The 27,395-nt window shown below is 45.0% G+C and overlaps 1 protein-coding gene across 4 annotated transcripts in view; it reads left to right on the top strand.

Moving 5' to 3' along the window:
• LCLAT1 (lysocardiolipin acyltransferase 1) overlaps window positions 1-27,395 on the top strand; it is a 263,073-nt gene that overhangs the window by 41,602 nt on the left and 194,076 nt on the right. Inside the window, exon 1 of one of the 4 annotated variants that reach the window (XM_089923300.1) lies at window positions 24,647-24,832. The exons of 2 other annotated variants lie outside the window; for them this stretch is intronic. The gene's annotated coding sequence lies outside the window, so the exon portion shown is untranslated. Of the gene's footprint in view, window positions 1-24,646; window positions 24,833-27,395 lie in introns of those variants that run through there. One more of the 4 variants, XM_022574147.3, reaches the window with a different exon arrangement.

Raw genomic sequence — 27,395 nt, 5'->3', positions numbered from 1 at the left:
CATCAGAAAATAAAGAGAAAAACAATTCCAACCAAATGCAGTTGGTCAGATTTTATAATATTGGTTTTGTAATATTTCCTGCTATGCATCTTTCCAATGCTCCACTCTCTCTCTGTATTTTTTTTTTTAACATAATCATATAATTTGGTACCCTACATCATTCCATTTAACATTACAATAAGAATTTTTCATGTTGCTACGTAGACTTCATAACATATGGTTGGAGTTTAGGGACACAAACTGATTAAACACAAACCATTTTAACCTCTCAGTGCTTCCGCATCAGATGAGAAAACCCCATCCACCAGGATGTGAGGGCACCTGTCAGACTCCACAGCAGGCAGATAAGTAATAGCAGCCTGGGCAGCTCTGTGGCTCAGCCCCACCGCCTCCCAGAAGAGCAGCCAGACCTTCCCCATTTGTCTATCCACTCCAACCTTCATAGAGTAGGCACTGCGTTAGCATCTCAGAATAAAAAAAACTAAATCGACTCCACCCCTGCCCTTGGGAGCGCATAGTCTCCTTGACAAGAAAATAAAGGGTGAAATACAGCAGGTTTGCCACTCTACCAGGATTGTCACAGGAGGCTGTGAGTGCAAGTAAAGACTCACCTAGCTCCGACCGGGGAGGCTGGGGCAAGCCTCCTGGAGGAGCTGCACTTTTGACTTCTTACTGTTCATCTCTTTGGCATCATAATCCCCTCCTTGCCGTCTTCTGACCATTTTTTCACTTCCCTTCACTCCCTTCTGTCCCTTTGGTCTTCTGGCCCTCTGCTGTCCACATTGCTTTCCCCAGCTCCAGCTTCCCTTAGTGTCTCTCCATCATCCCCTCCTCATGTTTGGCCAGGCTCCGTCAAGTACAGACTTGGCAGGAAGTCACCTGGACAAGGGAGCATCCAGTTCAGTTCGCTCAACTAATGTTTTCAGATTTCTTCTAGACACAAGACTCTGTGCAAGGGGCTCTTTGGGCATGGAGGGATATAGAGATCAGGAAATGAAATGGTTCCCTGATTGGGAGGATCATTTGGTTCAAGGGGGTAGAACAGTAGAAAGTAGCATAGAAGGAGTTGAAAACTGTAACAGCCAGCCAGACTGTGACCTTGCTTTGGTGAAGATATAAACAAGAGGTAATGGGAACACGATACAGAAACTCATGGATAAACCTGGTTGGGGGTAGGATAGGTGGAGGTTAATGAAGCTTACCTAAGAGGGAGATAGAAGACTGTTATATATCTGAGTTTTGGAGAATGTGTAGGATTTTATAAAGTGGAGAATACAGAGGGAAGACATTCCAGAAATAAAGACCTAGAAGTAAATGGTATTGTGCAGAGAAGTGTTCATTAGTCCCGCTGGAATATAAAACACATCTGGTAATCACAGGAGATGAGACACCTGTCAGCCACCAGATGTTCACCTTCTAGGCTATAGCTCAAAGAATCCTTCTTTAGACACAAAGAACAGCCCCAGAAACCTCCAGAAATTGATCATTGAGATCCCACTGTGCTAGTGAAATGTCTGACTTGCCCCATCAATAAAAGGGAATTCCTCCACTATTCAACCCCTACCATCCCTCAAAGTTTCCAACAGCTTTTTACCACACTCTTAAACATCTACAGACAACCAAGAATCACCTGACATTTGGAGAAAGTCCCAACATAAAAATGACCAACTCAATAAACAGAAAAAAGAACTCAGAAGAAAAAGAGATAATTCAGGGAATAGGGGGAAAAATATAAAAAGAGATATGAAAAGATATTTTATCTATAAAACAAGAATAGAATTAAATGAGGACCATAGCAGAACAAAAGATAGTTCTTTAAAACAGGTACAAGAAAATTTAATAGAAAGTTGGAAAATAAAGTTAAAAAAATCTTTCAGAAAATTGAACAAATAGTTAAGGAGACAATGAAATGTAAGGGAAAAAAATGAATTTCTGGGACTTCCCTGGTGGTCCAGTGGGTAAGACTCCACACTCCCAATGCAGGGGACCCAGTTTCAATTCGTGGTCGGGGCACTAGATCCCACATGCATGCCACAACTAAGAGGGCCGCATGCCACTACTAAGAAGTCCGCATGTTGCTACTAAAAGATCCCACATGCCGTAACTAAGACCCCGCACAGCCATAAATAAATAAATAGATTTTTTTTTAAATGTGAACTGCAGCCAGGAGGTCTGATAAAAGAATTCTGATATTAAATCTGATAATAAGAATTTCAGTAAATAAGTTGGCCAGATTTAGCAAATAAAAACACAGGCTGCCCAGTTAATTTTGAATATCAGAATTTCAGATGAACAACAAATAACTATTTACAGTAAATATGTCCCAAATGTCACATGGAACATATTTACACTAAAAATATTACACAGAATTTTCTTTTTTTTTTGGCCGCGTTGGGTCTTCGTTGCTGTGTGTGGGCTTTCTCTAGTTGCGGTGAGCAGGGGCTACTCTTCATTGCAGCGCACGGGCTTCTCATTTTGGTGGCTTCTCTTGCTGCAGATCATGGACTCTAGGTGCGCAGGCATCAGTAGTTGCAGCACACGGGCTCAGTAGTTGTGGCATGCAGGCCCTAGAGCATGTGGGCTTCAGTAGTTGCAGCGCGTGGCCTCAGTAGTTGTGGAGCATGGGCTTAGTTGCTCCACGGCATGTGGGATCTTCCCGGCCCAGGGATTGAACCCCTGTCCCCTGCATTGGCAGGCAGATTCTTAACCACTGCACCACCAGGGAAGTCCTACAGAACATATTTATACTAAAAAATTATTTGTGGATTATCTGGAATTCAAATTTAATTCTGTATCTTATCTGGCAACACTACCAGTAAAGAGGGAACAAATAAATTAAAAGGTGGGAAAAATGAATTTTAAAAGACCCGCAGGATGGCGTTTTATTTCTCAGCACCAAATGGGGAAACTAAAATATAATTGATAAAATTTTCAAAATTTGGTGAGAAAATTATTTTCATCCTAGAATTCTATAACTAGGCAAGTGTGAGGGCAGAATAAAGATATGTTAAGAAATTCAAAAATTCAGAAAGCTTACTTCCCATATATGCTTTTTTAGGAAGTTACTAAAAGGTGTACTCCACCAAATTCAAAAGTAAACCAAGAAAAATTAAAACAGGACACAGGAAACAGTCTGTCCACCTCAGAACATTAGCCAGAAGAAAACACAGGGGGAGGGCTACGTGGTAGGTTTATTCTGAATCCAGGAAATGGAGGACTCTTAGAGGAGATCATCAGTACAAAAGTACACCTGATAGAGTGGCTAATAAGTTAGACAATGTGATGGAGTATAAAAAGAGAATTAGAGATTTGTCTGTGGAAAATTATAAAAAGGAAAAGAAGCAATTATAAACTCAAGAAAAACCACAGAGCTGTTCAAAAACAAATTTTTTTCAGTATACTACTTGGTTTTGTGTGATTATGTAAATACTGACTGATTGTTGATAATACTGAAAATAGAAGTAGGAGGTTCAGATGAAGGGAGTAGAGAGATAAAAATGTAAAATCCTCAAGGGTCAGAAGACTTAATATTTTAACGTGTTGATTCTTCCCAAATTGTTGTACAGATTCAACGTACTTCCAATCAAAATCACAACGGAATTGCCTGTAGAAATTGACAAGCTGATTTTTTTTAAAATTTATTTTATTTATTTATTTTTGGCTGCGTTGGGTCTTCATTGCTGCACGCGGGCTTTCTCTAGTTGCGGCGAGCGGGGGCTACTCTTCATTGTGGTGCGTGGGCTTCTCATTGCGGTGGCTTCTCTTGTTGCAGAGCATGGGCTCTAGGCACGCAGGCTTCAGTAGTTGTGGCACACAGGCTTAGTTGCTCCGCGGCATGTGGGATCCTCCCGGACCAGGGCTTGAACCCGTGTTCCCTGTATTGGCAGGCGGATTCTTAACCACTGCGCCACCAGGGAAGTCCTGACAAGCTGATTTTAATGGAAACACAAAGGTCCTGGAAGAACCCAAACAACTTTGAAGAAAGGACAGAGTTAGATGACTAATTTCGATTGTGGTGATGGTTTTGTCAACACAAATAATCAATAAACAATCTATAATAGAAAGAGAAGAGTTTTATGTGAGCCAAACTGAGGACTACAGTCCAGGAGACACAGAATCAAGAAGCACTTGAGGACTTCCCTGGTGGTGCAGCGGTTAAGAATCCGCCTGCCAATGCAGGGGACACGGGTTCGAGCCCTGGTCCGGGAAGATCCCACGTGCCACGGAGCAACTAAGCCCGTGCGCCACAATTACTGACGCCTGTGCGCCTGGAGCCCGTGCTCCGCAACAAGAGAAGCCACCGCAATGAGAAGCCCGCACCCCGCAAGGAAGAGTAGCCCCCGCTCGCCTCAACTAGAGAAAGCCCACGTGCAGCAACGAAGACCCAACGCAGCCAAAAATAAATAAAAAAGAAAAAGAAGCACTTGAATTGTGTTCTGCCAGACTACAAAGTGGGGGAGGTTTATAGTACAGGCAAAATCCACAAAGTTACATGAGTAGTTTGTCAAGAATTAGGATTGGAGCAGGTAAGAAGTAAGGGTGCTTGTTAAGCAAGGATTGGTTGGGATCCTAAATGGCTGCATAGTTACAAAGGGAGACTTTGACATCATAAGGTTGCAACTGGTAGCTACTAGCAGGTATTGTCTTGGAAACAGCTGGTGGTGTCCTTGAGTTTGATACAGTTCGGAAAATTCAAGTTCCCAGTGACACAGGAGTGTGTCTGAAACCACGTCCACAATGGCCGCCAGGCTCCATTTTCAATGCCTGAACCACAATTACTCCATTTTGATTTTTAAATGCATTCTTTTCTTTAATGGTTAAAACAGATGTACAATGTGTATTTGACAGGCCATAAGACAGCCTGTTCTAGTTAGTATAAAATTCAAGCCAAATCATGTATAAGTCAGAATGACTTCCCCATCCCTCAGTATGTGAAAATTTCTTCCATCAGTTTCATCGATGGACCTGTGTCAAAATTTATCAAATTGTACACTTTGAATATCAATTTATTGTATGTCTATTATACCTCAATAAAATGTTTACAAATTAAAAATAAATCCTCATCTACACAAAAAGGAGACAGCTATAAAGTTTAAAATTGAGGGGCCAGGAAATAATAATATAAGCATAATACTTAGAAATATGGAGTTAAATGCCAGAAGAACCGCCCCTCCAAAAAAAAAAAAAAAGTTAGATGTAGCTGCCTTTGGTAGCCAGAGCTGGGGCAGAGGCGGTAGGGAATCAGGGGGAGTAGAAGCAAGTGACTGATGCTTTCCATTATGAGCCTTTTGGTTCTGTTTGATTTTTAAACAATGTGCAGGTAGTACTTGCTTTTGCCAAATATCAGAAGAGAACATTTTAAACAAGAAAGTCTATAATTAGAGTATGACGGCTTTTTGCCACTCTGGGTAGCATTTTGGTGAGTGGATCGTGAAGAATGGCGTCAGGAAGCAAGGGAGCCCAGTTCAGAGGCTCCTGCGGTAATCCCGGTGAGAAGGATGAACTAGGAGCTATCTGAACTTAACCGCTCCTTGTCTGATGTGTGATGGGAGTGATACCTCCTGTCTTCGTCCTCAGTCTGACTCCTATCACTCCCCCTGCAAGCCTCCATGCCCACCCCACCCCGGCCATCACGCTTCTCATCCTGAGGCACAGCTTTCAGAGGAGGTGCCCGAGGCGTGTGCACACGTGGGCACTTGACAGAGGAGCACCATGCGATCAGGGGACCAGGTCCCAAGGCAGGGGGAAGGGGCTTCTCAGGATGCTGTCAGCCAGCTACATCGCTGCCACAACCTGAAACCTAGCCTAGATTCATTCTTTACACAAATACGTGTTACAGGCCTGCTACCTCACCCAGTCCAGGGAGGGCCAGTGCCTGTAATCTAATTTCTGGATGCTGATGCTGGAAGCCAGGACATTTTCACAGCGTTTCTGCCAGTTACCCATAGTCTCTCTTAATCAAATTCTTCCCTTCCTTTGAATTCCTACATTCCTTTCTTGCCTGTACTGTTGACATTGGCCGCAGCAATGGAATTTTCCAGTTTCATAGAAATTGTAGCAACTTTAAGGTTATGGCTACTCAGTAAACTCTTTGTTTCCATTATAGCCTGAGCCCTGGAGCCCTTGAGGAAACAAACATTTTATGAGATGTAGGGTTTCTGTCTGAGCAGACACCGCTGGTCAAAGCACAGATTACCACTGCATCGGTTAGCCAGAAAAGCCCTCCCCCTTGCCGACTGATTTGGGTTGTTTTGACTGAGGTTGCTCACTTTGTAAATAACTGTAAGCAACTAATGACCACAGAAGTGGATCCTTGGGGGTGGGGATTAATAATAGCTCAAGATGACCATTTAAGGCAGCGAGGCATTGTTAAGTGAACAAAGCAGGTTACAAATCACTAAGTACGAGATGATCCCGTTTCTCTAAATATGTACTCGTGTGTGCACGTGTGTGTGCATGCATACACAAAACTAGGAACATTAAACAGTGATCCTCTAAGACTGAGGGATTTATGAAAGATTTTCTTAATTTTTGCTTGCCTGGTTTTTTTCCAATTTTTTTCAAATGAACATGCGTTATTTTGTAATAATAAGAAAAACAAGTTATTTAAAAACATAAATAAAAACAGCAAGATCCTGGGCAAACACCATATGTTTTGTCTGAATTGGCAGTACCCTGGCATGAAGGGCCAAGGCCTGGCTTGGCTGGCGGCGTGCCTGAACAGCAGTGGGTGGTGGGGCAAACGCTTCTCCCGTGTGGCATCAGGGGACACCCAAACGGAGGAGCCAGCAGGTTCATGGCCCTTTCAGGAAACCAAGTCCACAGCCATCAGATGGGTGGCCAGGGAGTTGACAGAACAAAAGAGACAGAGGCAATATGAAAACTGTACTCAAAGGCAGAAATCCAGGCACATTCATTTGTTCATCCACTGAGCACCCACTTTGGGCCAGCACTGTGCTGAGAACCAGGGAACTGGGAGCAAAGGCAAGCAAGGACTCCCCGGGGAGGCAGGCCTTACTGCTCAAGGCTTGCTGGGATGTGGGTCAGCCAGCATGGCTTCAAGATCCCCAAGAAGAATAGCCATGTTGGGCTCCAACTAAGGGGAACGGAAACAACTCCACTGCAGTGGGGGATCTCCTTCCCACTCGGACCCCTCCATCAAGCCTCTAACCCAAGAGGTTTCTGCATTAATCCACATGTTTCCAGGTTTGATAGAAAAACCAGCTGGCTAGGATGACTGTTATGTTTGACTTCTAAAAATTTCTTAAAGCTATGCAATACACATACGCACTCTCACATTAGCTTCACAATGATGCTGTGAATAGGATAAAGCAGGTACTATTATCACAAGAGAGTAAACTGAGGCTTAGAAAAACATAACTGCCCACATTTACATAGTAGTAGGGTGAGGGTGGCTCTGATATGTTTTTTCCAAAGCTTGCAAGTAATTAACTCAATTCTGACACTATATACTTGGAGATAGCATCAGATCCCACAGCTTAAGGGCTCAGTCTTACTAAAGTGCCCCCCATTTCAGAGGCCGCTAATCACATGTCCATGTTGTTACTTGCGCGAAAGTAACTTGTGCAACTGGCTATATATTGGAGATTCCCATGACCCCCTCCCCTCCTTGGTTTCAGTTAATTTACTGGAGTGGTTCACAGAACCCAGAGAAAATTTTTACTTACTAGATTCCCAGTTTAGTATGTCAAGAAAAGGGTGTAACTCGAGAACAGCCAGATGGAGGAGATGCGTAAGGCAAGGTATGTGGGAGCGGGTGTGGCGCTTCCATGCTCCCTGTCACTCTCCCCACATCTCCAGGTACCCATGAACCCAGAAGTTCTCCAAACCCCATCCTTCTGGATTCTATGGAGGCTTCATTACATAGGTACGATTGATTAAATCAATGGCCATTGGTGGTTGGAATCAATCTCCAGCTCCTCTCCTTTCCCCGGAGGTCAAGGGGTGTCCGGCACTGAAAGTTCCAACCCTCTAGTCACAGGGCTGGTTCTCCTGGCAGGCGGCCCCCATCCTTAGGTTACCTAGGGGCTTTCCAAAATCACCGCATTAACATAACAGAAGACCCCTTTATAGCTCTCAGCACTTAGGAAGTTCAAAATGTTTAGGAGTGGTGCCAGAAATGGGGAAGAAGACCAAGTACATGCTTCTTATTATAAATCATCATACTACAACTGAGGACATGGTCTTTTGGCCTTCAGTCCAATACGCTTTCCACATACTATTTCATACTTATTTGTCCATTTATGCATTTATCTGTCCAACAAACATTTATTGCGTACCTACTACATGGGAGGCACCATGCTAAGTACCGGGGATTCAGAAACAGTCATTGACTCAGCTGTGCTACTTCAGGCCTGTCACTGTGCTATTGCAGGTGTGCTCAGAAACTCAGGTACGGGCCCCAAGAATTACACTCCTAGGTCGATAATTCTCAATCTTGAATGCACTTAGAATTGCCTGGGGAGCTTTAAAAAAATATCAGTGCCCAGGCCCCATCCCGCACCAATACAACTATCATTTCTGCTGGTTTAAAGCTCCCCAGGTGATTCTGACATGTGACCAACGTGTAGAACTACAGTTCTTGGGAGTAAGCACAAAGCGTGACCGTTTCAGCTAGTTTATGGGAAGCGGCAGCTGCAAACACCTGTGAACCGACTGATTCTAACAGGGCTCTTCTGAACTCTGGTCTTGCACTGCCTGAGCTCAGAGATTCCGCTTTTGTCATCATATGCTCTCTGAGGGGTGGGAATCGAGTTGGGTGTGGTGGGTGATGACTCTGTAATAGATTGGTCCAGGAGAGCCAGTGTTCTGGGCAGCAGTCAGAGGCCCCGATCCGTGCCTCAACCTCATGCTGGAGAGAACTTGCTCTAAATATAAGGGCTTGGGGACTTCCCTGGCGGTCCAGTGGTTAAGATGCCGCGCTTCCACTGCAGGGGCCATGGGTTCAGTCCCTGGTTGGGGAACTAAGATCCCACAAGCCGTGTGGCATTTGCCAAAGAAAAATAAATAAATATAAGGGGTTGACTTAGCCCTCCATCCCCATGACTATTTTCTGTGTTTTTGTTATGCAAGTAGAGGTATATGGTAGAAGAAGGAACTGAGAAGAACTAGATGGGGCACAGAGGATCTTATCCAATCTCATGCTTTAACTAGCTAGGATATTGAATCCTAGAGAGGGGAAAGGACTTGAAACAATTAGGGAACGATGCAAAACAGGACATGATTCAGTGCCAAAATCTGGCTGCAGGCCAAAATTGCCTACTCCCAGGGCTTTTGAGGACTAATGGTCCGTCATGGGTCGTGGTGTACTAGCACTTTCTTTCTAGGTTGATTGACGTTCACATTTTCATCTCACCTGAAGCATTTAGCTGGAGCAAATTCATAAGCCAAATGAGGTAAAGTTGGACAGGAGAGGAAGAAGAAAAAAGCAGTGTGCATCTGCTAAGGATCTATTGCATGTGCCCGCACCTCATAACAGCTCCGCAAGGCAGAAACTATTTATTACTCTCGTTTACAAATGAGGAAACTGTGGCACAGAGGAGTTAAGCTAATTTGCTGCAAATCATGGAGTTGATCAGGGGCAGTGGAACTTAACTGTGCCAGGCTCTCTCTACTATATTTACCACTTACGAAACCATGACTATAAACCTTAAATTCACTTTATATTGGTAGCTTGCCTGCAGGTCTATGAACTGGACAGTGCTTTGTGGTGACAAACTGAGGGTTGCAGTATCTGCTATTCTCTCCCTTCTTTTCTTTCTCATCGTACTTTTGATTTATTTGTTCCTTTTTCCCTAATTTGATTGATGTGACCAACATAAGTTGAATATGATCATCTAACACACATGGCCTTGGGTGGGAGAAGTAGACAGAAAGGTAAAGAAATAGGAAATGAATTCAAGGTGAACCTTACAATCTGAATCAGAAGCCTAGGACAGCCCCACCAAGGATACGGTAACCAATGAAGAATTCCAGTGGAAATTGGAAATGTGGACCCTTTTTTTAAGACATTTTCAATTTATCTAGGAATAAAAGATGCTGGCTTCTAAATACACACACACAAAAATAAATAAATGAGGGAAACATGGGTACATTTTCTTCTTTTGAGGAAACCCTGGAAACAGGTTTGGGTTTCTTGGCCAGCTGGAAGTACCGTTCTGTTTTATTTCACCACTTTGGACCAAGTGTGGTACATCAGTCAAAAGGGCTTTGTGACCTTGGGCACAACAATCATCATTTGTACCACTGTTTATAACGATGGGGCGGCTTCCACGTGCTTGCCTCCTCTTGCTTGTTCGTGAGCATTGGCTCCCATCACCAGGCAAACACACCAGCCTAGATTTCTGAGAGACCTGAATAACACACTTATGTCTGATCCTGTGTGTTGATTTGCATTCTAGAGTCTGAGACGTTTCTGGCTGAGAATACCTGAAGGCAAGACCTATTTACTACCTGTTGGCTCCATCTGTCATTTTTCTTAGATACCTTTCTCTCTCTCTCATGGAGAACATGGTAATTTTCAAGTTCTGTAAACTATCAATAGAATCTGCTCCAGGATACTCAAAAACTTTGGCTAAAAGGAGAAAGGGAAGGAACTGGACATTTATTAAGCATCTAACCATGGATTCACAGCCTTAAGGGGCAAGTATTATCATCCCAAATATAGAGAAAAGAGGATAAAGGAAAGGACACTCTATCACAGGCACAGATTTTCGGCATCAGATGAACTGACCTGGGTGTGCATCTTGGTTACACCACCGCCTAGTTCGGTAAACTTGGCCAAAGTCCCTGAGCCTCAGGGGTTTTTTCTCATTTACTTTTATTTTTTTACAGCTTTATTGAGGTATAACTGACATACAGCTTACTGCGTGTATTTATTTAAAGTGTACAATTTGTTAAGTTTTGATAGAGGTATGGTATACCCACGAAAACATCACCCGATCAAGATAATCACAACCATCACCCCCAAAAGTTTTCTCCTGCTCCTCTGTAGGCCCCCCTTTCTATTCTTCTCCACCCTGGTCCCCAGCAACCACTGAGCTGCTTTCTGCCTGAGTGGGGTAGACAAAAATAACAGCCCCCACTCCCAAAGATGTCCATGTCCTAATCCCCCAAATGTGTGAATATATTACATTAAAGGCAAAGGGACTTTGCAGATGACATTCTCCTGGGCCCAATGTAACCACAAGGGAAAGAGGGAGGGAGGCAGGACGGTCAGAGTCAAAGAAGGAGATGTGACGATGGAAGCAGGGATTGGAGTCAGTGAGAGATTTGAAGACGATACATTGCTGGCTGTGAAAGTGGAAGAAGGAGGGACTTCCCTGGCAGTCCAGTGGTTAAGACTCCGCGCTTCCACTGCAGGGAACGCGGGTTTGATCCCTGGTCAGGGAACTAAGATCCTGCAGGCAGTGCAGCATGGCCAAAAAAAATTTTTTAAGTGTCATAATTAAAAAGTGGAAGAAGGGGCTTACCCGGTGGCGCAGTGGTTGAGAGCCTGCCTGCCGATGCAGGGGGCACGGGTTTGTGCCCTGGTCCGGGAAGATCCCACATGCCGCGGAGCGGCTGGGCCCGTGAGCCATGGCCGCTGAGCCTGCGCGTCCGGAGCCTGTGCTCCGCAACAGGAGAGGCCACAACAGTGAGAGGCCCGCGTACCGCAAAAAAAAAAAAAAAAAAAAAAAAAGTGGAAGAATGAGCCACAAGCCAAGGAATTCAGGTGGCCTTTAAAAGCTGGAAGAAGCAAGGAAATGGATCCTCCCTTAGACCTTCCAGAAGAATGCAGCATGCAGGAATGCTGACACCATGATTTTAGCTCGGTGAAACCCACTGTGATAGGCTGAATGCTGAGCCTCAAAAATACCCAGTGCTACTTCTTGTAACCTATGAATGTTACCTTATATGGCAAAAGGGACTCAGAAATCATAACTAAATTAAGAATTCTGAGATGAGAAGATCATCCTGGATTATTTGCGTGGGCCTTACATGTAATCACAAGTATCCATAAAGGAGAAAGGCAGAGATTTTACTATGGAAAAGAAGGTGATACTGGAAGCAGAGATTGGCCTGATGTGTATGAAGGTAGAGGAAGGGGCCACAAACCAAGACAGTCACTAGAAGCTGAAAAAGGTAAGGAAATGAATTCTCCCCTCAGAGCCTCCAGAAGGGACCAGCACCTCCAGTAAAATTGATTTTGGACTTCTGACCTCTAGTAAGAGGATGAATTTGTGTTGTTTCAAGCCACTAAATTTGTGGAAATTTGTTACAGCAGCAATAGGAAATGAATACACTGAGTCTTAGTTTATATTTTTGTGGGTTTTTTTTGCAGTACGCGGGCCTCTCACCGTTGTGGCCTCTCCTGTTGAGGAGCACAGGCTCTGGACGCGCAGGCTCAGCGGCCATGGCTCACGGGCCCAGCCGCTCCGCGGCCTGTGGGATCTTCCCAGACCGGGGCACGAACCCGTGTCCCCTGCATAGGCAGGCGGACTCTCAACCACTGCACCACCAGGGAAGCCCCTGAGCCTTAGTTTTTACATCTGTAAAATGAGGACAATATATCATTTCAGGAGCTATAGTAAAATTAAATAATTTACCCAATTTAACTCCATAAAGATAGAGTTCTTTTCCTATTATGCCCCTTATTCCTTTTCCCTCAACCCTGAAAGCATGTGGTCTTTGACGTAAGTTACAGTAATGGAGGTGGCCACTCTCAGCAAGGAAAGGTTTGTTTGTGTTGTAGGAGCCCTGGTGGGAAGACTATGGGACATATGAGCCTATTGTGGAGAAGGACAGTAAGACCTGACCAACCGTAGTCCAGGGCCAATAAGTTCACAGAGCTTGTCCCTGGGTAGAGAAGGCAAATAGGCAGGAAACCACCAAGGGAAGTAGATTATGGGGAAGGGTTTTGTTTTAAAAGGTAGGTTTTATTATTATTCAGGTAAGGTGAGGCCAACAGATCAGGGGACTGCCATTGAAAAGATCGTTTGTTACAGTTCCCAAGAAGAGGGGGCACTGCACACCACAGGGTGACTACATGAGGAAGCACCAGATTCAGTCAGGAGGTGGAAGTGGTGGAAAGAAAATGTGGGCAAAAGCCTCTACTGTGGTTTCCATGGGAAGGAACAGGAAAGGTAGAATAAGTGGTTTAGGATTGGTTAGTTTGAATACTTTCACCAGGCTCTGGGCTATAGGGGCTGTCTCAACTAGTCTGGTACCTGGCCTTGGGGAATTAAGGCAGGGAAAATTGCCTAGAGTGTAAGAGCTGGATGGAAGAGGTGTGTGTGTGTTGAAGGTGGGTGGAGGTGAACTCTAGATGGTGACTTTGCATATAAAAAGCATGCTCCCAGGCATGGAGTTTGCTCTCTCTAGGAATGAGACCGCAGATGCTAGAACATCAACAATACAGAAAATCAGAAAGTATACTTAGTACAGTTTTCTGGGTGGCCGTCCCAAACAGATTATGTGGACATCAGGGGCGATTCAAAGGAGGTCATAACTAGATGTTGAAAGAATTTGAATTGGGCCTTAAAGTTTATTACTATTTAGAAAAACAACAGAGAAGAGGTAACAGACATGGCTTTTTGGAAGAGAGCATAAGTAATTTCTCAGAGAGTGACACTGGGCTGAAGGTTCACCTGTAGCACAGGATGTGACAGACCCTTGTTTGGATACTCAATTTCTATTCCAACCTCCCCCTACAAAGCCTAGAAAGTCAGATGCTTGCTTTCCCACATGCTTTATACAGGTGGCCATGTGACTAAGTCCTGGCCAATGGGACAATTGAGGACATTTGTTATGGAGTTTTGGGGAAGGATTTTTCATCCTTGATAAAAAAATAAAGCCTCACAAGGAGAACACCTTTTCCTCTGTTTACTGTTTCTTGCCTTTGGATATGACTGTGATGCCTGGAGTTGTGGCAACCATCTTGTGGCTATGAGGCAGTAAGCATGAAAATGTAAAGTCAACATACTAAGGAAGGCAGAGCAGAAAGATGGAAAGAACTTGGGTCCTTGTTGTCATCCTTGAGTTACAGAACCAATTTTGAGATTGCCTACCTCTATACTTCAAGTTAAGTAATAATAAATGTCCTTGTGACTTAAGCCATTGTATCAATAAATTGAGTTTGACGATACTTATAGCTGAAAACATTCTTTACTGATATAGAGGGTTTGTAGGAGAAAGATTTATGTCTATGTTGGATGAGTGGCTAGATTTGCTTCCTGGCAATTTCACTAAGTGAAATTTTGGTCCATCAATATATCAGTTAGGGTTTTGGCAAGAAGCAGAAAGAATGATTAGAGAGAGTTAAAGGGGTGGAATCAGTGGATGATGGAGCACCCTGGGGCTAGAGATAATAAATTAGGCCCTGCCCAGGGGAAAAGGAGTGTCCCAGGACTTAGTGAGAGCTGAGCTGTTTGAGAGGAGCTATGGCCTTAGGTGGAGTATGAAGCCACTGCCACCCTCTAATCTCACAGGGAGGCAGTCAAGGGAACAACACCTTGGTCTCTTTCTCAGTCCACCCTGCAGACTCCTTCCAGTGCCGTCCCCTTGGCTGAACGCTGCCAGAGACAAAGGGTCAGGGAGCCAGGAGATGCAAGTTGGACAAGTCAGCATAAAATGTGTGTGTGTATGTGGGAGTGGGGGGGAGAGTTAGAAGAGCAAAAAGAGAATAATCAGAATTCAGTTCCACCACTGGTTTGTGTTAATGTAAAGCTGTCACTTCTAAGCTACTCATTCTAGCACCAAGACTCCTAAACTACCAAGGACTTGGCTGCCTTCTCAGGAAATCAAAACCTTTGATTTCAAATACCTTTGAAGTCCAGAATATCACTGGGTAACAAAGAGTATGCTAAGTCTCGACCATAGGGAAACTGGGGGCTAGAAGAAACAAGTAGCTCTAGGTGTCCAGTTAAGCAACTGTGGCCTCTGCCAGCTCTGGGCTGCCTCTTCCTTCCCCTCATTACCACAGAAGAACATCATCCCAGTGTTACTGGCAGCAGCTCACTTGGCTCTTTTCTGGGGTCTGTTATTGAGTCCATGTTTCACCTTATTACTGTCACATTTTGAAGAGGAGGAAGCCATTACACAGGCATAGAGATTACCTCAATGATAATTAAAGTGCAATAAGAATACGGACTTGGGGCTCCCTGATTGTCACAGTGCCTTCCTGAGCACTGCAGAGAGTGCCCTATTAAATGTGATTGTTAAATTGATGGCTCATGAGGTTAAGAAATCCATCAGCTGTGATACTCTGTTGCAGAGGTCAGGGAGGATTCAGAAACTTGTGGGGAAATTACCTTTCTGGGCAGCAGAGTAGGTTAATCCCATCTCTTAGGCTCATAGGCACATCAAAGGGGCTTTTCATTTTTTTTCCCCCAAATTAAAATGGTAACACGTACATCTGGCTAAAATCAGTCAGTACTAAAGGGAATACGTTGATGTGTCAGTTTAGTGGTGTCCAGTTTCTCTTCCCAGAGGCAACTACAGCAGTGGTTTCTTACAGAGCCTTCCCAGATATTCTAGACATGTACAATCATATATGTATTCTTTTTTTTTTTTTTGCCTCACCGCATGGTATGTGAGCTCTTAGTTCCCCACCCAGGGATCGAACCCATGCCACCTGCCGTGGAAGTGCTGAATCTTAACCACTGGACCGTCAGGGAAGTCCCGAAGAAACTAACATTTACTTAGTATTTATGTTGTGTCTACAGTGGATGCCACTGGTGCCCCACTCAGATGGGGCACTCGTCTCCCTGCTGCTGTGAGCACTGGCAGCTAACGGCTCACAGCTTCCCTCTGGCTCCAGGGATTCCCCTCAGCCAAATAGGAGCTGCCTTGCTCAGCTGGTTATGCACCTCCACCCTTAGGCAACCTGCAGCCAATAACTGACTGATATAGGAAAATAAGAGCCCGGACCCCCTGTCTCGAGGTTGAATAACGTTGTGGTATAATTCATGCTCCAGAGCTTCTGTGAGATCAGGCTGAAGCTATTCTCCCGCTGAGACCAGATTCTTACTTAATTTTTCTCTTGTGCCCTGTACCCTGCTTTTATTACTCCTCTTCTCTTGAGAGCACTTCTTCAAAGAATGATCTATACAAGGGTCCTTGCTTTAGGTGCTGCTTCTAGGAAGCCTCCTTAAGGGAGCTGGTTCTAGGAAAAAGACTCCAAACATGGGATTCTGAAAATGAATCATTTGATGGGAGGATGTCATGAGGATCCACCCGTCACTAGTTACAGGTGGAACATGGATTGTTCCTGATACACTGTGGTGTGGCAGATTACTTCTGGTGGACCAGGAAAGGATGCAGGTGAAAGAAGATGCTCTAGCTGATGCAGCGTCTCTGGGGTTTGAGAGGTATGGAGCAAATTAGTATCTCTAAGGATTGTGGAATTGCGTGACTATTGCTAAGCAAGCAATGTGTGAGAGTCTGAAGGGTTCTTATAGAAGCATCTAGAAAGATTCTCATCGTCTGCAGCCAGAGGACAGCCAGAGCTGGAGATCAGACTTCGGGCTTAGCTGTAAGCGTGGCAGACCTTCAGAGAAGGCTGCCTTCTCTGCCTAGGTAAATCTCCAGTGTCAAGGTCAGGGCCTTGATAGGAAAGAAGCAGAACCCTGAGAAGACAAGAGATAACAAGTGCTGGCCAGGCCAGGCTGTGAAGGAAAGGGAGCCCTGGTGCACTGTTGGTGGGAATGTAAACTGGTGCAGCCGCTATGGAAAACAGTATGGAGATTCCTCAGAAGATTAAAAATAGAACTACCATATGATCCAGCAATCCCACTTCTGGTTATATATCCAAAGGAAATGAAACCGTTATCTCAAAGATATATCTGTACCCCCATGTTCATTGTAGCATTATTTACAATAGCCAAGATATGGAAACAGCCTAAGTGTCCACTAACAGCTGAATGGATAAAGAAACTGTCATATATATATATATATATATATATATATATATTATGGCTGGAATATTATCCAGCCATAAAAAGAAGGAATCCTGCCACTTGCAACAACACAGATGAGGGCATAATGCTATGTAAAATAAGCAAGACAGAGAAAGACAAATATTGTATGATCTCACTTATACGTGAAATCTAAAATAATCCAACTCATAAAAACAGAGAGTAGATCTGTGGTTGCCAGAGGTTGGGGGAGGGGTGGAGTGGGGAAAACAGGTGAAGGTGGTGAGAGGGTACAAACTTCCAGTTATAAGATAAATAAGCTCTGGGGATCTAATATACAGCCTGGTGACTATAGTTAACAGTACTGTACTGTATACTTGAAAGTTGCTAAGAGGGTAGATTTTTAAAAATTCTTACCACACACACACAAAGATAACTATGTGAGGTGATAGATGAGCCAACTAACTTTGTGGTCATCATTTTGCAATATATATGTATATCAAATCATCACATTGTACACCTTAAATTTACACAATGTTATATGTCAATTATATCTCAATAAAGCTGGAAAAAAAAAAACCCTTGAGACTTGGGGTTGGGATATCTGAGTAGATGCACTTGAGAATCTTGAACCCTCAATTCCCAGAACCATCTGGGCCTGCAGAAGTGGGTCTCTCTACCTTGTTGGAAGAAAGAGGCAACCCTTACTTAAAGTGGGTCAAGTCTCACCTTGACCTGACCGGGGAAGGTCGAGGGCTATAAAAAAGAGAAAGGATTATATGCCACAGGGGCTGCAGGTGCTGGCTCACAGCAGGGAGATTCTGCCTACGTGTGGAACCTGAGGTACTGGATTAAGGAGACAGAGAATATAAAGCTTGTTTAGGGGAATTTGCCAATAAGAGGCACATTCCCATCACATAGTGTTCAATAACATGGCAAGAGCTCTGGGACCCAGTTCTAATATACTGCTGTTATGGTTCTTGGAAGTTGGGAAAAAGCGATGATCACATTAAGTAAAGCAGAGATGCCTTGGGACTTCCCTGGCCGTCCAATGGTTAAGACTCCGTGCTTCCACTGCAGGGAGCTCAGGTTTGATCCCTGGTAGGGGAAGTAAGATCCTGCATACCGCACAGTGCGGCCAAAAAAAAAAAAAAAAAAAAAAAAGCAGAGATGTCAGAACCGTCATGGCAGAATGTGGATGTAGGAATCAAAAAGCTCCAAGAAGCAAGCATGCTAAAATGCATCAACCAAACAAGACTAGAAACCTTTCAGCTGACTGTTTTTCAGGAGGGCCGGGATGACTATCAAGAATGATAGCAAATGTCTGGAAGGGGCACCAGCATCATTGAGCAGCTCAGTGGAGTTTGTCCTCTGCAGACCAGGGCTCATGCTGTCACAGAACAGGTTCTTCTAGCAGTGGTGGGGATGACAGGATTCTAGAATAGCAGAGACAAATATGAGAAGCAATGGTGAACTTATTACCATAATGGATAGTAAGGTTGAAGTGGCAGCCTGGGGGACTGACCTGACCTATGGCAGTGTCTAGTAGAACATGTATTTCTAGGGACAAGATAGATGGGCAGCCAGAAAGGGTACTGCTTAATATATAATGAGAAGAGATTAATAGTAGAAGACTGGGGTCAACATCACTCCAGTAGAAAGTCATAATAACTTGCCTGATTTAAAGACCAGAGCCTGTTCTCAAACCTAGAATGCATGGACCAAAGGAGAGACTGGGTGTCTATAAGGAAGAACCTGGAACATCAGGGCAAGTGTATACAGATATTTTTCAGTCCTTCTCCAAATTGATTTATGGCTGTTTCCTTGGATAACCACAGACTGGGAAAAGAGGGATAATCTGATATTTGAGGGATATTGGATACAGGGTCTAAGTTGATGGGGATACCCAGGGGTCCAAAGCACCATCAGGCACTCCTGTTAGAGAAGGGGCATATTGGAGTCAGATAATAAATGGAGTCTTCTGGTCTGTCTCTGAGTGGGTCCACTGGCTCTTCTTACCAACCTGGTGGTTGTTTCCTTGATTCCCAAATGTATGATTGGAATGGATGTACTTAGCAGTTGACAGAATCCCCACATTGCTCCTTGGTCTGTAGAGGAAGAGCTATTGTAGTAGGAAAAGCCAAGTAAAGCCCCTGGAACTGCATCTCCCCTGCTCCAATGAAGATAGTAAACCAAAACAGTATCACATCCAGATCACATAGGACAGAAAACATTCTACTTTTACAGTCTTGCTCCAAGGCTATGTTTACTTTCCTGTTTTCTGTCATAATATATTCCAAAGGGACCCGGACCATCTGGCCATTCCACAGAACATCACATTAGTCTATCACGGTGAAATATCATGTTACTTGGCCCCGATGAGCAATAAATGCAAGTAATCTGGATGTCTTGATGAGACACATGCTTTCCAGAGGATGAATAAATCCCATAAAAATTCAGAAGCCTGCTACGTTGATGAAAATTTTAAATGCCAATTATTACTTTTAACATTTTGAGATAATTTTAGATTGATAGGAGAGACGCAAGAAGAAAACTGAGATTTTCTGCAGGTACTTTACCCAGCTTGCCCTTATGTTAACATCTTATATAAGCACAGAACATATATCAAAACTAAGAAAATAACCTTGGTACAATACTATTATATAAAGCACAGAACTTATGTGGATGGCGAAGTAGACCAATGGTCTAAGGCCTGCAAGGACATTTCCTCCCAAGTAAAGGACAACTTACAGTACCTTGTACCTTCTGCCACTAAGAAAGAATGCTTGGTAGATCTCTTCAGGTTGAGGTGGAAGGTGGCTAGTTTTAAGTAGGGCTCAGATCCATAAAGGACTCAGCAGCAGGTCCAGCCTCAGAGTAAGCAGTCCTGCCATTTGGGCTCTATCACCTGATACATCTCATGATACTAGAAGTATCTGTGGTAGAGAAAAGGCCAAGTGGAGTCTCTGGCAAGACCCAAAAGAAGAGTCACAGTGCGGCCCAATATGGTTCTGGAGAATGGCCATGCCAACTGTGGGAGAGAAACATACACATTTGAAAAGCATCTCTGGGGAATTCCCTGGCAGTCCAGTGGTTAGGACTCAGTGCTTTCACTGCCATGGTCCAGGTTCAATCCATGATCTGTGCACTAAGATCCTGCAAGCCATGCAGTGTGGCCAAAAAGAAAAGCATCTCCTGGCATGCTACTGAGCCCTAATAGAAGCTGAACATCTCATGGGGCATCAAGTGACCATGCAACCCAAACTGCCCATCATGAATTGGATAATAGCAGGCCCACCACCTCATAAGTGTGGGCAGGCCTAGCAACAATCTTTTCAAATGGAAGTGGTGCATTGGGAATGAGTTTGAGCAGGTTCAGAGCACACACACAAGCTGCATGAACGGATGGCCCAGATCCCGTTTCTCCTACCACTGTTGTACCCACACGTCTTCCTTAATCCATGGGGAGTTCTCTTAACTAGAGGATGGAGGCGGAAAAGCCTGAGCTTCATTGAAGATTGATAGGTTTGGTCTGTGGATACTAGAGGAAAATGGATTACTTCTTCACTGCAGACCTCCTGAAGGTGAGCGTAATTATCCCAATGGGCAGGGTTTAGGCCTGTGTTACTGGTCATCTATTTTGTGTGGGAGAGAATTGGCTCAAGAGAAGGATATACATGGACGCCTGGCAGTGGCAAATGGCTTAGCTGGCTCGTCAGTGGGTCTGGAAGGAGCAAGCTTGGAAGACTGGAGACAGGAAAACCTGGGGTAGAGACCTAAGGCAGTGAACATAAATTGTGAGAATCTTTGTATCATATGCTAATGATCCCCAAAGAACATTCAACACAGCTTGGCAGAAGAGTTAGGATTAAGGGCAACAAAATTCTAAAATCCTTGTAGTATTTTTAAAAAATTTTTATTTATTTATTTATGCCTGTGTTGGGTCTTCGTTTCTGTGCTTTCTCTAGTTGTGGCAAGTGGGGGCCGCTCTTCATTGCGGTGCACGGGCCTCTCACTGTCACGGCCTCTCTTGTTGGGGAGCACAGGCTCCAGACACGCAGGCTCAGTAATTGTGGCTCACGGGCCCAGTTGTTCCGCGGCATGTGGGATCTTCCCAGACCAGCGCTTGAACCCGTGTCCCCTGCATTGGCAGGCAGATTCTCAACCACTGCGCCACCCCTTGTAGTATTTTGTTGAGTGAAGGTGTAACCGAAAGTGGGGTCCAGCTGCTCACCGCTCAAAAACCAATAAAGAGGCAAGGTTGGTGGAAAGGAAAGTTTGCTTTATTTTGGACACCAGCAACAGCAGGGGGTGGGGCAGACACCTGTCCAAAGGCCAACTCCCCCCGCCTCCCCCTCCCAACAATCAGGGGGTAAGAGCTTTTATAGACAGAGGCAGGGGGCCACATGCAGAAACAGCACAGTCAGCTCTGACAGTCATCTTGAAATTGGTCATCGGTGGTCTGACCAGAGTCATCTTGATTGTTTTAAGTACAATTAATCTTTAGTTCCAGGGTCGGTTTGCTCCCACTTCCTTGAGGCCAATTCTCAGAATTGTGGCAGCTTATGTCATGACTACAGTCTGGTCATCATATACTTAACTTCTTTCATCTGGTGGGGCTTTCAGTATCAGACAGCTCACAGGTTATGGCTCAGAATATTATCTCTAGCCCTTGAGAAGGAACTAAGGGTCCTTGACTTTGCTTAATGACTAAATTATTATTATTTGGTCTCCTTTGACTGTTTTCCTTTGTTTCTGCATTTTCCCACTTTTCTGATTAAACTTATTCTTTGGCTAAAATTTTTCTACAGAAAAAAGGCAGGTGGAGGACACGGGCGGGGAAGGACCATAGGGTCCTGCTCTGTTTCAGAGGGGGATAGGAGGGTCTTTGGGTATTTATAACAAGCCTCTCTAAACCTGTGTTTATGCTAGTGAGTTGATTCTGGGAGCATGGAGGCTGGATGTCAGAGAAACCAACCCTGAGATTAGAGGGTTGGAACTTTCAACTCCACCCTTCAACCTCCAGGGAGGGGGTTGAGTTAATCATTAGTGGTCAGTGATTTAATCAATCATGCCTAGGTAATGAAATCTCCATAAAGAACACTGACAACAGGGTTCGGAGAGTTTCCTGGTTGGTATGATCAGCAAGGTGCTGGGAGGGCGACACACCCAGAGGGAGAATGAAAGCTCTGAGTACCCTCTCCGCAACCCATATCTTGCCCTACGTACCTCTTCCATTTGACTGTTCCTAAGTTGTATCCTTTATAATAAACCTGTAAATGTAAGTAAAGCGTTCTCCTGAGTTCTGCGATCTGTTCTAGCAAATTGGACCCTGAGCAGGGCATTGTGGGATGCTCCGATTTATAGCCAGTTTGTCAGAAGTACCCAAGGCCCAGGCTTCCTTTTTTTTTCTTTTTTGGCCACCCCGCGCAGCATGTGGGATCTTGCTTCCCTGACCAGGGATCGAACCCGCACACCCTGCAGTGGAAGTGTGGAGTCTTAACCACTGGACCGCCAGGGAAGTCCTGAGACCCAGACTTTCTATTGGTGTCTGAAGTGCAGAGCAGTTTTGTGGAACTAAGCCCTTAACCTGTGGAGTCTGCATTAATTCCAAGCAGTTAGTGTCAAAACTGAATTACATTGCAGAACACCTAGTTGGTGTCCACAGAGAACTGGAGTACTGCTTGGTGTGGAGAAGCCACACATGTGGTGGGTGTCAGAAGCAGTTTGGGTAAAAAAGAGCTAATACCTTCAGACTCCATAGTTTTGACCCTTTCCTTCAGGTTCTACCACTCCACCCTCCAAAAAAGCCTAAGGCTAGGAAAGTGAAATAGAGAAGAAACCAGGATGATTCATCAAGTCAGTTAAACTTTATTTAGCATCTGCTGTATTCAGATGTGTGGTGTTCTCTTTCTCAGTTGGCACTGTTTGTTTTAGGAGTTGTGGAGATGCAAAGATAAACTATTATAATCTTTTATAAAGAAGAGATTATAATCTCTTCTTTCAAAACCCGTCTCCAATGCCTTCAGGGTTTTCCCCGCTGGCCTCTGACATCAAGAAAGTTAAAAACTTGTAGGGGTGAGGGGAAGAAAAGAATTTAGAGGACTTTTATATTAGTGATCTTATTTTACAGATAAAAAAGGAGGCCTAAGGTCACAGGGGTAATTGACAGAGTTGGCTTTTGTATTGGTGTTTCCCTCTGTTGTTTATCTTCATTTTCGAACACAATTTCAGCATATCTTAAAATATTTCAATATTTCTGAACAAAATTGGAGAGTCTGTGAAGCTGATTTAGAAAAAGAACAAGGGAACTTTTGATTCACAGAGAGCTCTGGAGTGTATATATATATATATTTTGTCCGCGATGCATGGCTTTCGGGACCTTCGTTCCCTGACCGGGGATTGAACCCAGACCCAGGCAGTGAGAGTGCCAAGTCCTAAACTCTGGACCGCCAGGAAATGCCTATGGAATATAATTTAGCTATACTGAAGCTATGCATCCCAAACCTAGATGTTCATTATTGTTACACTACAAATATATGAGGACAGGAATCTTGTACTTTGAAAAAAATTCATCCCCTTCTGTACCTTGTTGAATAAATGAATAAAACACATAAACATACATATAGTGGCTAAGTGTGTGATGGGTGGCTATGTTTATTCTTTTCAGGATTTTAATTCAGTGAATCTTTGTTGAAGACTCGCAGGAGGAAGGCATGGTGTAGGAAATGAAAAAAGGTTTAATCACAGTACCCACCATTAAGGAGCTTTAGAGTTTAGTAGGTTAGGGGACAGATGTCCCACAGTAGAAAGTGCTGAACGCCTTTTATGAGGGTTATCATGAAAGTACTGCGGTTGCTCAGAGGAGGGAAAGTTTCCCTAGGACTGGGGAAGCTGCATGCCAGGGAGCTGCGCGCCATGCTGCGCGTCAGGAACCTAAGCTCTAGAACGGGTTCTACTACTGATTTGCCCCTGTAGGTTAGGCTTTGTGGACAAAGAATATCACCAGCCATTTCAACAAACAAAGGATGTTGTGGCCATCAAACCATCAGCCAACACAGTTGCCGCCCCTCCCCCGCACTGTGCACCCTGAGGGAGTTCAGGATGGAAAAAAACCAGGATACTGGCCCTAGACAGTTAAGGTGCATTTCAAAGGAATGATTTTGATGAGCCCAGACTCTGGCGTCTTTCCATAGGTAGAAAAGTGCTAACTTCATTAACTTGAGATGTCTGGTTTTTAATGAACAGTAACCTTTTAAAGTTCCGACTACCTAGTTTTTGTTGCAAAAGCTCCTAAATATCCTGGCTCCTTCCTTACCTCTTCAGCACAGTCCCTCAGAGCGATCTGAGAGGCTGCCTTTTAGGTTTAAGTCCTCAGTATGTTCGTCCAGTAAAACATAATTCTTAATTTTTAGGTTGTGCCTTTCTTGTCAGTCCACAGTTTGTAAATTAAACTCCCCAGATTTCTATTGTCACTTTGAAACTCCAGGGGTTAGAGGGACCATTGGGTTCCCTGGGACAATGCCCTCCGGCATTCCCTATTTCTTATTGCTACTCGCCCCTACACCCCCTCGCTCTGTGGGTCCCTCCTCTCCTGGAGGCGGGCCGGAAATGAGCGTGGTCACTTTAAGGGAGCCCTCAGGGTCGCGCGCCCGGGGAGCCCCAGGCGGGGGAAGCAGGGGCGGGGCTCCGGGGACCTGGGCTTCTCACGCAGCCGGGGACGCCGCTGCCTCAAGGCGCTCGCAGCCAATCAGGATGGAGCCTGCCGGGACGCATTACAAGGGCGACTGGCCCGAAGCCTCCCGCTTCGGGATGAATTAGCGGCGGGTTCTGCACGGAGGTTGTGACCGCCAGGGATTCTCCAGTTCGCCCACGCGCTCCCCACGGCGTCGCGCGTGGTCCTCTGCTGGTCACAGGTGAGAAGCTGGAACCGTCAGGTGGGGTTTACGGCACGGGGAAAATGGCGGCGGCGGCCGGGGAATCCTGGGTCGGCGGAGGGGGAGCAGCCCCATGGGCTCTTCCACCCGAGCCGCGGGCCTCCCTGGGCTGCGGCCCCCTGTAACGGTTACTTGACGGGGAATTGGGGTCACCACGCGGGTGGCGGCGCCGTCGGCTCAGGTGAGAGGAGGCGCGGGGAAGCGACTCCCGGAGGCTAGCGGAGGCGTCGGGGGCCGCGGGGCGGCTCGGGCCAGGTCGACGTGGCCGCGGGAGGAGGAGGGCCAGGTATCTGATAGGTGTTTACAGAAGAGCACCAAGACCTTCCTGCTCCAGATTGGGGCGGGTCCGGGAGCTGCACCGCTGCGAACACAGCCCTGGCTTTGCCGCTGTTAAGTCAGATGTGCTAAAGGTCCCAAGTGGCCGCCACGTGCGAGGCTTGGACATGAGCTGTGGAGGGAAAGGGCTGGACCTGGCTTATTTGTGTATGCTCCGGGCGCCTGCCTGTAGGTGCCAGAGTGGCAGTGCCACAAAAGGAAAGGTAGGCCCTAGCCAGGGGCTGATGTCAAGTCTGATCGTCAAGGTGAATCTGAGCTCCTAGTTGTCCATTTGAAGAGAAGAAATAAAAAGTTCGGGCGCTTAGCTGTTGGGAGAGACGTTTTGCTTCCTGGTATTTCCTTGGTTCCGGTGGGTTCCCCGGGAGCATTGCCTCTGCCTTCGAAGTTCATTAACTCTATTCCATGTGCACTTGGCTGCATGTTAAGACTGAGGATTGAGTTTCAGCTGAAGCCCAGGAATGTAATGAAGATAAGTATAGGTGAAGGTGTTAACAGTAATGCAATTTTGTCCGTTCATGTAGGTCCCTTATTTGAGCAAAGACCTGTCATGAAGTATAACTAGTTGGATTAGTTTTCAAAAAACTGTCTTGATGAAAGAGCCCTTTTTGCAAAACTGTTACGTTTCTGAGAGTAAAAGAAAAAGATTCATTAAATTTTTTTTTTTTAAGTTCCTATTGCTACATTGTACTTTGATGTGACAGATAGGTAAATTAAGTGACTTTTGTTTTTGGTAGCAGTCTTAATTTTGTGGAGTGCCTTGTTCTGTTATTGAGAAAGCACAGTGGCACTTTTTGTTTGTTATCAGTAGTTGTTTTTGGACTGCCTGCTATGCATCAGGCACTGTGAAAATGAGGCTTCTCTTACCTTTTAATTTGAGCAAATGGAGGTCCGTTTCTTCCCACCAGGTGCTTAGTCTGGCTGTTGCTGATAACCATGGGTAAACAATGGGGAAAACCCAAAAGAATCTTTCTTCCACACTGCATCTGTGGAGATTTAGTCAGTGTAGTCTGGGAGCTGGGGTTAGGTGTACTTTCTGGTTCTTACTCTGCCACTTAAAATATCTTAGGGAAATCATGACCTCTCTATCAGTACTTTATCTCGGAAATGGACAAAGTGATTCTCCAAGCAATCTCACTGTGCTGTTGTGGAAAAAAAAAAAAAAAGTGTATGTAAAAGGACTTAAAAAAGTTAAAAGCACTGTGTTGACAGTTGACATTTATTACTATGCATTTACTCCTCAGGCACTGTTCCAAGAGCCTTTAAGGGCTCACTCACCCAGCAACATTGTGTATCATCTTTGTTTTACACGAGGAAGCTGAGGCACATTGAAGTTTTAAGTTATTTTCCCCAAATTGCAAGACTAGCATTATGGTGTCAGACTGTGTTCTTAACCACCATGCACACCATCTTCCTGTATCATGCAGATGTGTTATGTGTAAAGGTGATATATATGAACAGACTTTCAATGAAGTAATTTTGTTTGTGGTCTTTTAGTTGTATAAATAATAACTGTGATTCATTCCCTTGGCATCCAGTAGTGATTTATATGGTGATGACTCCAGTTACTTTGGTTAAGTGGTATATTCATCCCACCTTTGATGCCCATTATTATTTTTTTTTTTGTTTGTTTTTTTGCGGCCTCTCACTGTTGTGGCCTCTCCTGCTGCAGAGCACAGGCTCCGGACGCGCAGGCTCAGCGGCCATGGCTCACGGGCCCAGCCGCTCCGCGGCATGTGGGATCTTCCCGGACCGGGGCACGAACCCGTGTCCCCTGCATTGGCAGGCGGACTCTCAACCACTGCGCCACCAGGGGAGCCCGATGCCCATTTTTTAAAAAGTATTTTTAAAAATTAATTTATTTAGTTTATTTTTGGCTGCGTTGGGTCTGTTGCTGCACGCGGGCTTTCTCTAGTTGCGGTGAGCTGGGGCTACTCTTGGTTGCAGTGTGCGGGCTTCTCATTGTGGTGGCTTCTCTTGTTGTGGGGCACGGGCTCTAGGCGCACGGGCTTCAGTAGTTGTGGCATGTGGGCTCTAGAGTGCAGGCTCAGTAGTTGTGGCTCATGGGCTTAGTTGCTCCGCGGCATGTGGGATCTTCCCGGACCAGGGATTGAAACCGTGTCCCCTGCATTGGCAGGTGGATTCTTAACCATTGTGCCACCAGGGAAGTCCCTAAAAGTATTTTAAAGCAAAGAGTCGTTACTAATTT

The sequence above is a fragment of the Delphinapterus leucas genome, chromosome 13, assembly GCF_059928025.1.
Source record: "Delphinapterus leucas isolate spDelLeu-1000000601 "Yukka" chromosome 13, BTC_Dleu_Yukka2, whole genome shotgun sequence".
Lineage (NCBI taxonomy): Eukaryota > Metazoa > Chordata > Mammalia > Artiodactyla > Monodontidae > Delphinapterus > Delphinapterus leucas.
Note: the sequence above shows the minus strand (reverse complement) of the source record. Positions and strands in the feature narration are given on the sequence as shown.